Here is a 15,972-nt window from a genome sequence, read left to right as displayed (position 1 = left end):
TACTTGATGCAGGAACCCAAAATCCACATATTAGGCCATCTCCAACCCAAAACTCTATATTTGGCGCTTGATCACCAAAATCATGATTACTTACAGATAAAATTTCTCCAACCATCATCTCTATTTTTAACTCTAAAATAGAATATTCTTCTCACTTCACACTTTTATATTCATACTAGTAATAAATTTAATCATCTTTAATTTTTTCACTTTTAACCATTGAATTTAAATATTATATTATTTTAAAATATAAATTTTATTTTTATATTTTTTATAAATATTTATTAAATATAAAATTTGACTGATAAACTACAAATATAAATACAAACATTACATCACATTAATTATTTAATAAAAACATAACATACAAACAAGCACCATTAGTGAAAACAACACATTATTAAAAACTAAAGTAGCACACAAGCTTTTAATTATCTTTGTTATTTGCATAGCGCAACCACAAATGTTCAATCAATGCATTGCGAAGTGCAATATGAGCGTCTTTGTCCTTAATTTTCCTGTAACGACCAAGAAATTGTTCAAATCGAGCATCTTCATCTTGTACCAATTCAACTACTGGGGTCGGCACTTCACTTACATCCACGATTGGTGCATTGAGATCTCGTTCATCCTCAACTATCATGTTGTGCATAATAATGCATGCAGTCATTATGTCATGTAAGATATTTTTCCTCCAAAACCGTGTTGGTTCTGCCACAATTGCAAAACGAGATTGTAGAACACCAAATACCCTCTCGACATCTTTTCTGCATGCTTCTTGTGTCATTGCAAAATATTTTTTCTTTGGAGGTCGTGGTTGATGAATAGTTTGTACAATAGTATACCATTTTGGATATATGTTATCAGCTAAATAATAGCCCATATGGTACTCATTTGCTTGAATAACGTCATGAGCAGGAGGAGCAATACAATTTGACAAGAGATAAATCTTGGGTGGAACATTCTGCTCGGTCTTTATAGTGCCGGATGCAGACAATAGAAAAGGCAGTGAAGAAATTGAACGGATGTATTCGACAAGTGAAAAATTTAAATCCGAGTGGTGCATCAGACGAAGATATTGTAAGTATTTTATATATTTTATTCTTCATAAATTTATATTTTTACAAATATATAATTCATAACATCCTTTACAGATGAATCGAGCAAAGAGAATGCTTTTGGACGATCCTAACTATAAGAAAGGGTTCAAGTTTGATCATGGGTGGCACATTGTAAGTGTTTATATATAAATAATATAACGCATGTCCTAATAAAATTCAATGTCCTAATGGAAACCAAATTCCAATTTAATTTAAATTCTAATATATCCTAATCGTAGATATATTTAGAATTAAAATTTAAATGTCCTAATCTTAATCTTAATTGATTATTGGATTGTTTTGGACTAGAATGCAAATTCCAAGTTAAATACAAAATGCAAATTACAAAATTGCCCTTGAGAACATATCTCGAGGCATAAAGGCAAATTACAAGATTACCCCTGAGAACCCCTATCTCGAGGCAATCTCAAATCTTAGGATAGCCCAAACACACATCTCGAGGCAATCCTAAATTTTATGAGACATGAGAACGGATCTCGAGGCGATTTGAGAAAGTACAAATACCGAGGCATCCAAACACATATCCCGAGGCAAATTGGATTTAAAAAAATAATAATAATTAAACATTAAAATTAAAATTAAAAAAATTAATTAAAAATTAAAATTAAAATTTAAAAATTTTTAAATTTTTAAATAAAAATCTTATCCTGTTTAGGCATCCGCGTGAAAAAGAGGACGAACAAAAAAATGATAAAAAAAAAGAAAATTTAAATTTCAAATTTTGAATTTGAAATTAATTAAAAAAATATAATAATAATAATAAAACAAAAAAACTATTGATTAATTACAATTTTAAAATTTTGAATTTTCGTTTTATCTTCATCCTGACTTGGTTAGGATTTGACGGAGGAGAGGATAAGATCCAATGATCTTTAAAAAAAAAAAAGGAAGGGACCGGCAAAAAGAGAGAAGAGAGGATTTGGGGAGAAGAAATTAATTAAATAATAATAATAATAATAATAATAATAATAATAATGTGCATACATGCCCTCTGCGGGTTTGATCTTTGTGATCTCACGGGGTTGGGGTTAGGATACGAACGGACGGGGGATTAAAAAAAAGAGGAGGAGAACGAGAAAAAAAAAAAGAGAAAACAAAAAGGTTCGCTCTCTCTCTCTTATTGATACAAAAATAGATATATAAAAAGAAGAAGTCGCCCGCCGCTTGCCGTTGCCATAGTTCATCGCCGCGACATGTTTGGATGGCTGAGATAATGCCGTTGTTGCCGCTCGTCGCCATCGCCGTTGTTCGCCGCCGGGCATGCTTGAATGGCTGAAATAATGCCGCCAAGCATGCCGTTCAACGCTGCAATTGCTATCTCTCATTGCCGCTTTCCCTTTTCACACCCGCCAACTTTAGATAATGAAATTCTCATTAAAAATTAAAAAGGGAAAAAGACTGGGTAGGGTAAAAATAAATAGAAGAGAAGACTAAAAAAATGAGAAATGAGGAAAGAGGAATAAAGGAAGACTCGTTGTTTCTATCAACGCCGCACATCTCTCCCTCCGCAAGCGAGCCAAACTCAAGCCATCAATGGCAAAGATCGACGCCGCCGGAGATGGTCTGAAGAAGTTTGATGATAATGTCCTCGCAGAGTTCGTCACTGAGTTCGGGCGGAAATTGGAGACGGTGTATGAGTTCGATGTCAAACTTAAGAAGAACGGTGCCAAGTTGTCAGATGAAATGGTCCGCACACTGCTCACCATCATCCATGCTATACCTCCAAATCCAAGTTCCAGATCTCCTCAATTCATGTCTCGAAGAAATCCTCATCCACTTTAGCTGCTTTGTCCCGTCCTAATGAATGTGAGCGTACGAGAAGGATTCCGCCATTGGTTTCTTGGAGGATTCCAGATCTGCAGCCGTTCTCCGGATTAATGGAGTTCTTCGCCGACGGTGATCTGGGGAGAGCACAAAGAGTGTTGGGATGGTGCAAGATGTGTCCATGTTGCAAGTGGTGATGCGCGCGTACTGCAAGAAAGAGCTGAGAGTGTTCAATGAAATATTGAACTTGGGGTTGGTGCCGGATCGGGTGATAAAGGAGCTAGTGAAGGGACTGCCACCACCTAGAAGAGCTAGGTCTTGTTAGATGTGTTAAGATGACTGATTATGGACTCTCAATTTTAGCTAATGGTTGTAAGCATATAAAGTCTCCGGATGTAAGCGAGTGCAACAAAATTAGTGATATTGGAGTCTCGAGGGTAGCAGAAGTATGTACATCTTTGTTGGATTGTAGCAATGTCACCAACAATTCAATATTTTCACTGTCTCTGTCACGCCCCAGCCCAACAAGCCGGGTCCACTGACAGATCGGCCGCATCCAATGGAACTGGGCCCCACTGGGTGCAAGGTCTCAAATTAACCTGGTCAGAGTCAACCCTAACAAACAGAACAGAAACAATAATATTGACTACAGAGAGAGAGTCACAGAAATAGGGATAATACTGTAAATGGATCGTGACGATCCCTCACGAGTACACAAATAGTTTCCAAGTCAAATAATACAAACATGAATACAAGTCTCACTCGTACAGAATAAAATAGCACACAAGGTTCACAACCTCACGAAGGTGCATCTGACAAATCACAACTCGTGAAGAAGCCCCGGAATAACCCACCCGAACCTAAGCTTGATCTTCTCCCTGCGAAAAGGAAAAATTCACAGAGTACATGAGCCACAAGGGCCCGTGAGGATCGCGAAAAATAATGTAATAACTGCGATATAGCGTAATAATTAATAATTCGATGACGAATACGTAAATAATCGAAATACGTAAAACACGCAGAAAAGCAGAACACGTACATCTCACCCTCGATCGATACTGTAAAATCAACGACGACGAAGCTAGATCATCGATCGTGAAGTCGTAGCGTAAACGTAATATCACGCTGAGCCGGATCTTCGACGCATGTTCGAACGGACACGCATGTCCGGTAGCGCTACTACAGAAAAATATGTGCACATGGCTAGGACTTACTACTCCTAGCTGGGTGAGCCAGAAATGGAGATGTACTAAAAATCCGCAGAAATTCAAAACACAGACAACAGAGATACTGAATAAATAATGTGATAATAAAATAAATAAATAATGAAATTATTTAAACAATGCATTAATTACAATAATAATTGTTGCCAGAAATACAGAAATATACAGTGCGAGAGCCTACCTGGCTCCGAGACAGATTTGGGTTCACCAAGTCCCGCGAACTACAGCTCGCTACGGATCTATCCAAACAGAACTAGACTTAGATTACAACTTTAGATCGGGCCTAAACTTACAACTAATATCCAAGAGAAAGAATCTGAAAAGAAGATAATTATCTAATTTTGAACATCCACTTTACCACTTAACTTAAAAAAAACCAAGCATTTAAACCATGCTTTAAATAACATGAAACCAGCCAAATGCCTAACCTAATTATCAAAATGAAATTCAGAGAAAATAAATAATTAAATATATAAACATAAATCACCAGAAGATATCTATGGTTTAACAAAAACTCTCAAATTTCCCTCTCTGAAAACAAGGGTTTGAAACAAAGATAATACAAGGCTTAATTAGACTAAGCAAGCATTCAAGATAACCTTAAATAAAATAAAAGAATCATCAAAAGGCAAATTTAAAAGCATGATGACCAGGTTATGCTCACAAACTAGATGCAATATATAACAATACATACCATGGCTGTGGATCTAACAACATGATCAAAGCTATATGTATGCATACAATTGAATACAAATCATGCTTACTGTCATGCTTCAAACAAACCACAACAAAGTGGCAAGCTAAAGAAAGGAACATAAGCATGGATCTAACCTCCAGCCAAAGAGAAAGCAAGATCCCAGGACTGCAACTATGACCACCAAGGAAACCTCAAGCTTTGTGACTTCTGGTTTTAAACAAGATGGTCTTTATTATCTTACTCCTTCTTATGATACTATTGCATGTGTTGAAAATAATGTGAATGATAACGTGGTATCAACGAAAAGAAAAAGAGATGATATTGTTCCTACTTATTTATGGCACCTAAGATTAGGTCATATTAATGCAGATAGGATTAATAGATTGGTGAAGGATGGTCCATTAGAATTTTTAAAAGTAGAACCATATCCAACCTGTGAGTCTTGTTTGCATGGAAAAAATGACCAAATTGCCTTTTACTGGAAAAGGTATAAGGGTTGATAATGTCCTAGACTTGATACATTCAGATGTATGTGGTCCCTTGAATCATGTAGCTAGAGGAGGATTTGCTTATTTTATCACATTTACTGATGATTACTCTAGATATGGATACATCTACTTAATGAAACATAAATCTGAATCTTTTGAAAGGTTTAAAGAATTTAAAAATGAAGTAGAAAAACAAAAAGGTAGAAGTATTAAATGCCTCCGTTTAGATAGAGGTGGTGAGTACCTCTCTGATGAATTCAAGAACTACTTAAGAGATTATGGTATTTTATCTCAACTTTCCCCTCCAAGAACACCACAACATAATGGTGTCTCAGAAAGAAGAAATCGTACTTTATTGGATATGGTACGATCTATGATAAGTATGCCAGATTTGCCTTTATCTTTTTAGGGTTATGCATTAGAGACTGCGATTTATTTGTTAAATAGAGTTCCAACCAAGTCAGTCATAAAAACTCCGTATGAGTTGTGGACTAATAGAAAACCAAGTGTAAGACACTTGAGGATATGGGGATGTCCTGCACATGTTAAGAATCAAACTGTTGATAAGTTGGAATCTAGAACAGATAGATGCCTATTTGTAGGCTACCCAAAAGAGACTTTTGGATATTATTTTTATAATCCTACAGAACAAAAGGTGTTTGTGAGTAGGAATGCAATTTTCCTCGAAGATGATTTTGCAACTAGTCGTAATAAGACCAATAAGATTGCTTTAGAGGAATATGTTGAGTCTAATGAAAGTTATTCACAAGATGAATGCATCCTTTTTGTTATTGATAAGCCAAGTGTTCCAATAAGGAAAAGTTGTAGGATAATTCGTCCTCCAGAAAAATTGACTCTTTTGAATGAAACTTATGCTATGATCTCAGAAGAGTGTGAAGATGATCCTTATAACTATAATGAGGCAATGTCTGACATTGACAAAGATAAATGGATAGATGCCATGAGATTAGAAATGGATTCTATGTATACTAATCAAGTCTGGAATCTTGTAGACCGCCCTGCTGGGGTAAAGACAATTGGTTGTAAATGGGTCTATAAGAGGAAAAGAGGACCAGATGGAAAGGTAGAGACCTATAAAGCAAGACTGGTTGCGAAAGGCTATAATCAAAAGGAAGAAATTGATTATGAGGATACTTTCTCACCAGTAGTGATGCTTAAATCTATTAGAATCTTATTGGCTATAGCTGCATACTATGATTATGAAATTTGGCAAATGGATGTAAAGACAGCTTTCTTGAATGGATTTCTTGTAGAAGAAATTTACATGGATCAACCTAATGGATTTGTATCCAAAGGGGAGGAACATAAAGTATGCAAGCTTAACAAGTCTATATATGGACTTAAACAAGCCTCTAGAAGTTGGAACATCCGGTTTGATGAAACAATCAAATTGTTTGGTTTTACTCAAAATCCGGATGAAGCTTGTGTTTATAAGAAAACACAAGGGAACGCTATTACGTTTCTTGTTCTTTATGTTGATGATATTCTTCTCATTGGGAATGACATAGGAATGTTATCTTCAACAAAATTATGGTTGTCTAACCAATTCTCTATGAAAGACTTGGGTGAGGCATCATATATTTTAGGCATTAAAATCTATAGAGATAGAGGTAATAGACTTTTGGGATTGTCTCAGTCTAACTATATTAAAAAGATTGTGGCCAAGTTTAACATGCAAGATTCCAAAAAGGGGTTGATACCTTTTAGACATGGAATTGTTCTTTCTAAGAAAATGTCACCTCAAACTGATGAGGAGTTAGAGAGAATGAAGCATTGCCCATATGCATCTGCAGTTGGGAGTTTGATGTACGCAATGTTATGTACAAGGCCAGATATTACTCAAGCAGTTAGTGTTGTGAGTAGATATCAATCTAATCCTGGAAATGAGCATTGGACAACTGTTAAGCATATTCTTAAATATCTTAATAGGACTAAACATTATTATTTGATATATGGTGGGGGTCCATTAAAAGTTGATGGATACACTGATTCAGATTTCCAATCGGATCCTGATGATAGAAAGTCTACATCTGGATTTGTATTTATTTTAAACAATGGGGTTTTTAGTTGGAGAAGTTGTAAACAGGGTACTGTAGCCGATTCCACAACTGAAGCAGAGTATGTTGCGGCCTGTGAAGCAGCAAAAGAAGCAGTATGGATCAAGAAGTTTATCCAAGAGTTGGGCGTTGTTCCTACTATAGAGTCTCCTATCACTTTGTTTTGTGATAATAATGGAGCAATTGCACAAGCTAAGGAACCAAGGGCTCATCAAAGAACAAAGCATATAGAAAGAAAGTTTCATTTAGTAAGAGAGATTGCTAAACGAGGGGATATAGAGATAACGAAAGTCGCTTCCGCAGATAATGTAGCAGATCCATTAACTAAACCTTTAAGTCAAAATGTGTTTGAGAAACATTTAGATAGGATGGGTTTGAGATTTGTGCCTGATTGGCTTTGAGTGCAAGTGGGAGATTGAAAAACTAGTATGCCCTACAAAGCCAATTCTAGTTATTGTTTAATAATAAAATAATTTTATTTCATTGCATGCATAATTATGGGTATTATATTGTTCATGTTTGATGATATATTACTATGGGCTTGCATTGTATAGATTTCAAATTAATGATAGAGATCATTAAAGTGAGACATGATTATCTATGTTCCTTGCAACCCAAAAAAATAGTTCACAACCTATGGGATAAAATATGATTTTGTATTCATTATTGGTTGTCACATGTTGTACTACTATGTGTGATAGAGTGGTATATCTCAGCCACTAGAGTGGAGACTCTTAGTAACATCTGTGATATTCTAGAATGACAAATATTGAACTCGACCATACGTAACTCTTAGCACCAAACACTCATAGAACAAAAAGAGTTATTCTCATACTGAGAAAGTCCTTATTACCCGAGGATGTTATTAAATCTTATGTATAAATTATATTACTTTGATAGTGTCAACCGGTGATGCTAATTACGTGCTATATACATGGACACGCTTAGGTTATATAATAAATACATGAAGGTTTGTAGTCATCCAAGATGGGATCTATCACTCATATTGTAGGAGAGAATATTCTAGATTGTGTTTCTTATGTGTTGGATAAAAATCCGGCCGGTTATTTTTTGAAAGTATTTTATTATATATAATATATATATATATATTATTATTTTTTTTCTTTAAATTGTTTTATGTCCAATAGTGTAAAAGAAACACACATATAAGTGGAGATCGACGAGTATACATTGGTGGTCTAATTATCCCACTTTATATGGAATATTAATTGATAGAGGGACTATTACGTAAAAATATTATATTGGGGGTCTCACATATGAATATCTCTAATCTTTGGATTAAATTGCAATTTGTTGATGGACATGATTGTGATTATCAAAATTAGTATGGACTAATTTTCTAAAGATGTAGTGATCCCAAAAGGGTCCGCGCTACATGTTCTAACCTTATCCGAATATATTTACTCCCTATAAATATGTGATATGAGATTAGGGTTTCTCAATTTTTTTGATTTGTGATTGCCATCAAAAGATGGCTACGGCAAAAACCCTAATATTCACAATAGTTGCTTGGAGCAAAAGAAACCATCACTCTTCCCGGATCAAGGGTGAAAAAGTTCGAGAACATTGCGTGTGTGCGCTTGGAGGATTTTACGCTTGTGAAATCTCCGTGAGGTAACCCACGATCTTTCACATATATTCATGTGTTCATGTGATCGATCCTTGATAATTAATCAATTGTTGATTAAATATCAATTAATTGTAATTGATAGTCCTAATTTGATTAGAACGATTTTCTAACCCTAATTTGATTAGATCGATTTTTACTAACAGTTTAAAGATCACAGATTTGTCTGTGAGTTCTGTTCTCCGAAATTGCAGAAATCTCTTGGCATTCTTAATATTGGTTGATGTGATCATATAACAGATTCTGCTTTTCAAGCTCAGGGAAACAGTTGCACATCAGGTTTGTGTGTTTTGAAGATCAGTAATTGCCCAAGAATCACAGTTTCAAGAATTGATACTATCTTATAAACTTGTAAATCTTTGGAGTACCTTGATGTGAGGTCTTGTCAGCATATTACTAAACAAAATTAGTTTGCTGAAGGTTGCAAAGTAAACTTCAATGGAAGTTCATCAGAGTCAAATAGCTTGGATAAGACTTACTTATAAATCTTGATCTGGATGACAAAGTTCGCACCCTCTGTCTCTAGAACCCCTACCGAGGTATCCACATCAAAACTTACAAGTCCCACGATCGCTGGTATATTGCGATGTCTGATGAAGAGTGAAATCATGGCTAGAGTGTTGATGAAAAACTAAATAAAAAGCAAGGAAGGGAACCATTATTTTATCCTTCAAAAATCATTGGTGGTGCTATGATAAGTCAAAAGCATGCACGCACGCACGCACACGTGAAAAAACATAAAGCATGAAATAATAATCATGCATATACTCACATGGGGCCCACCATGTATGCATACATGAAATAGAAATAATGCAACATGCATAGGACTAAAAATATATTTTTTTTTTTATGTTGTAGCATGCATGCATATAGGAGGATTGCACATATGCATGATATAAAAAAAATACGTATAAAAATAAAATAATAATAATAAAATAAAATAAAATAAAATTTCAAAAGAACCAAATCTCATCACAAAAGAGATGCAAAAAAATGTATATATATATATATATATATAAATTTCAAAAGAACCAAATCTCATCACAAAAGAGATGCATGTAATAACATGCATAATTTGTTAAAAAAAATGAAAATATTCAAAAAAAGGGACGGATCCCACCATCATATGAGAGTGAAATGAATTGTGAGGTGGGCAAAGCATCCACCTTGACTCTATTTGGTTAATTAATAAACCAAATACCGTTTCCCTGGATTCTTTCTTGCAAGTGTATTGAAATTGATAAATGGTATGATGATTACAAGTGAGTGATGATGAAGAAAGCTAGGTGCAGGATAATGCCATCTATTTTGTTCGAGTCCCACCATCATAGACTAAACTTTCCGGGTTGATAAAAAAAATTCATATTAAAAAAATGCCTGAATATTCAAGGCAATGTTTAAAGAAGCATTAAAAAAGGGAAAGTCCTGTTATGCACAGGACAAGCTTGGATATATATATATATATATCCATTTTGAGGCAACTGCAAAATTTAAACGCGGTGATGGGGCACAGGTAGTGACTTATTCATTTCCAAATGACAACAAACAAAATTTAAGGCGATCATGAGCCATGCAGCATGGTGATAAGGCACAGACAGTGGTGGCTTATTCATTGTAAGGCGACAACAAGATATGCAATATAGTAATAAGACACAAGCAGCGTTGACTTGTTTATTTTAACATGGCAACAAAAAAAAATTTCAAAACGACAATGCGGCAAGCAACGCAGTAACAAGGCACAGGCAGCGGCGATGATAATTTATATATATATATATATATATATGTGATGTAATAAATATGTTTATATAGTAAAATAACATGAATCTTCTTGCTCTTACTCGTACCTTTTGCTCTTAATCGGAGGTTCCTAAGATTTCTAATCTAGGGTAATTAATAATAGAGGTTTGCCTCTATTAGAAATGAAAGAACCCACACAAAACAAATATGACATTTGTGCTTTGATATACTGTATGGTGTCTTTTTCATGATGCCAGACACGTATTTTCGATCCCACAGTAAGGAACTTTGAGAAGTTTAAAGATAATGTTATTACATCTAGACAAATTAATCGAAAGCATGGATTTGACTATGTATCATCAGAATCTGAAAATCCCACTCCAGAATCGCAAGCACCAGAATCTCCTGGACTTTCTCAATTTTTCTCTTAACTTAGATGATAGTGTCGGTGGGTCACCTACGAGCATAATCGGACGGAAGAAAGCCAAATTGAAGAAAAATGGATGATGCAAGTAGCATCTTCTATTAGTCATTTAAAAGATGATAACTCAAGATTATGGAGATGTTAGAGAAGGCTAATGCAGATCGAAAAATGTTCTTAGAAATGCGGAACAAAAAAATCTTGCTTTTCAACAAATGAGATATGAGGACAAAAATTTTTGATGCGAGACTTGAATTCTATAGTGATCCAAATATTCGTAGCTTGTATACAAGCACAACAACAAGAAATTTTCATGAGAAAGAGGAGATTTTCAACAACCACCCCCTTCTGGATCTAACATGTTTAGTGATATCTTTGGCAATATTGGTGGAAGTGGCGATAACATGCTAGATTATTAGACCCATCTACTTCAGCTTTCATTAGTTGTATTTTGTGTGTTGTGGTTTTTTTCTTATTGCTATAGATGATAATCTATGTTATGACTATTTTCTATGTTTTTATTTTATTGTTCGTGTAATTTTTGTTAATTTTAATGAAGTTATATTTCGTGAATTATTTTCGTTAATTTTTTATTTTTAATAATTGAAAAATACAAACTTAAATTATAAATTATTTAATTTAATTAAAATATAAATTATAAATATAAATTTTTATAAAAAAATAAAAAAATAAATAAAAAAGATAAAAAATAAACTCGAAAAATTAAAACTAAAAACCAAAAAAAGATAAATAATAAAAGCTGAAAAATATAAATCGAAAAATTAAAACTAAAAATCAAAAAAAGGATAAAAAAGGATAAATAATAATCTAAAAAAATAAAAAAATAATTAACGAAAAATTAAAACTGAAAAACCGAAAAAGATAAAAATAAATAAATAATAAAAGCTGAAAAAAATAAAAATTAAAGCCGAAAAATAAAACTGAAAAAATATAAAACAAAAATAAAAACTGAAAAGAGAAAAAGAAAAGAAATAAAGAAATAGCTACTACATTGGGTGCACTACATGTTGCGCACCACTATAGCATTCCACAAATCTGGTGTAGGATTTGGCGCCGGATTGGACCAAATCCTGCTGCAGTTTTGTTGCAAAACTCTACATTTAGAGTTGGGTTGGAGAAGCTCTTAGGAATGAAGCAATTGAGGATGCGATCACCCAAGATGTAGAAACAAGGAAACGTTCAAGAGGTTCAAATAAAGTAATGCCTACACCAACAAATCCTAATGATCGAGTCCTTATTAATTACCACTTTACATAATGAGTATGTACATTTGCAATTCATCTTATTTTATACTAAATCAAATTTTTAATAAATATAAAGTAATGTTTCTTTGTCTTCTTATGATAGGAAATTTATTGAACCTAAAGTTGTTAGGACAATTACAAAATGTATACAACTTAACTTCAATGATGCATGGCCAACATGGAAACAAACACCTAATGGTATCAAAGAGGATATGTGGGCAAAATTTCAGGTGTGTGTTTTCTTTAATTTCCTATATACCTTTAAACTTATGGAGTACACAATAAATATGCGTTTCAAGAATATGGAGTTTGTGTTGTGTTATTTATGGATTAATGACTCCTATTGTCATTTGCCTTGTTGATAAACATGAACGTCACCAATCTTATCTCTTTGGAAAAAACAAGCATGCCATATATATATATATATATATGATTTTTGTATGAGATTTACATCAATGATTTGTTCATAGCATATGCATGTAGTTTGTATCAACATTTTGTTGAAAACAAGAAAGATATTGTCTTTGGTAGATTAATTGGTTATGCAACACTTGTTTTTATTTTTTGAAGTATGACTAACTTCTATTTCTTGCAAATAGTTTAGTACTGTTATAGTTTGAACATATTGTCCTATTCTTATTTATTGAGTGTGGCATTATTAACATTTGGTTTATATATTTTAAGAGGAACAATTTGTATGGCCCATAGAAAAAACAAATGTTGTACGAAAAATATGGGACACTACATACAAAGAGCAATTTAAAGGAATGATGGAAGAAGAAAGGAGTCGAGCAAAAAAGCATATTGGAGTGAGTGACATTGCACATTGTAAAGGCTATAATGAAGGTTGGATAAGACCATGAAGATGAAACCACCGATGGTGAAGATTGAATGTTTGAGAGAGCGATTCATAGAACTTGGGTGTTTTATGGTTAATTTTACCTATGACTTCTCTTATGATGTTTTTTAATTTGATGAAACAAAGAAGGTTTTTGTCTTAAACAATGTTGGACTTGTTTTTTTTAATGAATAAATAATTTTAGACATTATAAGTAGTTTGTGAAATAGCATTTGTAATATATATGTGCTACAGGGAAATAAAACTAGAAAAATGAATTAATAAAAAATAGTATTATAGACGGAATTTTATGGATAATGAAAATAATTAGTGACCAAATTCCATTGGTAATTAGTACCTTTAGTAATGGAATTCTGTGGTGATAAATATTTTCAGTGACGAAATTCCATTGTTGATGAAAACCATCAGTGTGGAATTCCATGAGTGATAAACACTTTCAGTGACTGAATTCCGTTGGTGTTGATAAGAATCAGTGACGGACTTCCGTGAGTGATAAACACTTTTAATGATGGAATTTCGTTGATGATGAATACCTTCAGTGATGGAATTCTGCAGATAAAAAAACACTTTTAGTGACGGAGTACTCCGTCACTAATCATCGCAACGTCTACCAATGTAAAATAGTTTTACCAACAATAATTTCCAACTAAAATTCCCATCCGTGAAAGTCATCACCCACAGAATTAATTTGATCTTTCAGTGACGGAAATTTCTGTCCCTGATACCCTTGTTTTCTTGTAAAATTTGTTACAAACCTCCTATTTCATAGCAAAATCTTTTAGTGTGTAGCTATAATTGATTTGTTTCGAAGCAAAGGTGCTATTTTTTTAGCTACGTTTTAGTAACTATAGCAAATGAATATTTAATTTAGTTACGGATGTATTACATTTATAACTAAATCATAAAATATTTGTGATAATAATTTCACTGTGGCAAGTAAATTAAACTTTTAGACACAAAGTTTCTCTGTTGCAACTAAAATCTATTTTGCTATATATATAAATATAATGTAGCTAAAACAACTAATTATTTGCTACCAAGTTAAATTTTCATGGCAAAATATTTTATTCTTTTAGACATGAAAAAATAAAAGTTGTAGCAAAATATATTACACTTAGCTACAGAAGTCATAAAATATGTGGCTAACTTTTAGCTATGGCATTTCTTGCTACAAGATTCATCTTTGAAGCTAACGTATTTAGCTACAGGATTTTGTACCTTTTGCTATAATTTCTTCCATAGCTATAGATACATAATGTTGTAGTGCTTGATATGATTTTCATGGTGATGGGTTCTGTTGGGTTGAAGTCATGGCCGGGATTGGATAATTAAGTTGGTTGTGGCTCCCTATTTTTTGGGTGGCCCGGAGAGGTATAACACGCTCCGGTCGATAGTGCTGGCGACAAAGATTCAAAGGCACAGTATGATCTGTTAAAGAGGCTATTGGCCGGAGGTGAATCCCAGGAAGAGGATCAGGTACAGAGGCTACTCTCAAGCATGCATGGTTCGGTGATCTTTTCATTGATTTGACTAAAATTTTTGACTGCTTCTTTGTTGCTACGTACATATATATATATATGGCAAGACTTTCTTTTGTTTTTTTAAATATTTATATGGACCTGTTTATGTAGAAAATTATTGGTGTCACGTGGAGATTTTTAATAAACTTTGGAAATGCTTTGATTATATATATTAAATTTTTATTATTCGTTAAATTCTATTTTCTTTGAAGAAGCAAATGTTGAATTTTTCTTATGAACTTCATAAATAGAACAGTTAATCAATAATTCACTTTTCCATATCTCTAGACTATATATGTATACAATTGATGAATTTGGTTTGATGAAAAAAACAAACACACTTTCATTGACATATGGTGATTATCTAGCTACCTCCACATTTAATTGTTATTGGGAGTAACCACCTATTCTTTGCCAAATTCCATGTAGCCTTTAGATTTGATAAAACCAAAATTAGAAGAATCATCAACCAGCATCAAGTGAAGTAGTGATTTCACTAATAAAGTCACACATATGTATATATGTGCGCGCACATGCGTGTCTTGTAACTTAATTTGTTAACACTTCAAAAAAAATTTCTTGAGTGGTTATTTTTTTTAAATTTTTTTTTTCTATATTTTTTTTTCCCTAAGTGAACTTGTTAAAATTAATGTGATGAAAAAGAAACTTGTATAGATCAGTTAAAGCCAGGGCAACAAAACACTTGTACACAATCTAGTTTGGCGAACCTCACCTTAATCATTGGCAGTTTGACTCAGGTATAGGCTGGCATGACCTACCTTCCTACGAGCTCACATATATACCTCGATGAGCTTGTATGAGGACAAGCAACATTAATGTGTTTGCTTTTATCTCTATAAATTTGTTCAAGGTCACACAAGTGGGAGCACTTGACGCCATTTTGTTAAACCCCTCTCCCAACAAAAGCCGTTGATTAGTTCAACTAAATTTTATGACGCATTGGAATTTCTTTCATAACTTTCTAAGGAGTATATCATGTAGTTGTTTTCTTTGGTTTTTTTCCCCTATTTTTCTATATTATCATATTGTGATCGTGTAAAATTTTTGATGAAATGTCTCTATTATAGAATTATTATGTAATAATTTGTGCTAACTTAATGAATGGTAGCTTAAATTATTTCTAATTTTTT

Source organism: Dioscorea cayenensis, chromosome 5 (genome assembly GCF_009730915.1).
Source record: "Dioscorea cayenensis subsp. rotundata cultivar TDr96_F1 chromosome 5, TDr96_F1_v2_PseudoChromosome.rev07_lg8_w22 25.fasta, whole genome shotgun sequence".
Taxonomy (NCBI): domain Eukaryota; kingdom Viridiplantae; phylum Streptophyta; class Magnoliopsida; order Dioscoreales; family Dioscoreaceae; genus Dioscorea; species Dioscorea cayenensis.
The sequence above is the reverse complement of the archived record's forward strand: the minus strand, read 5'-3'. Positions refer to the sequence as shown.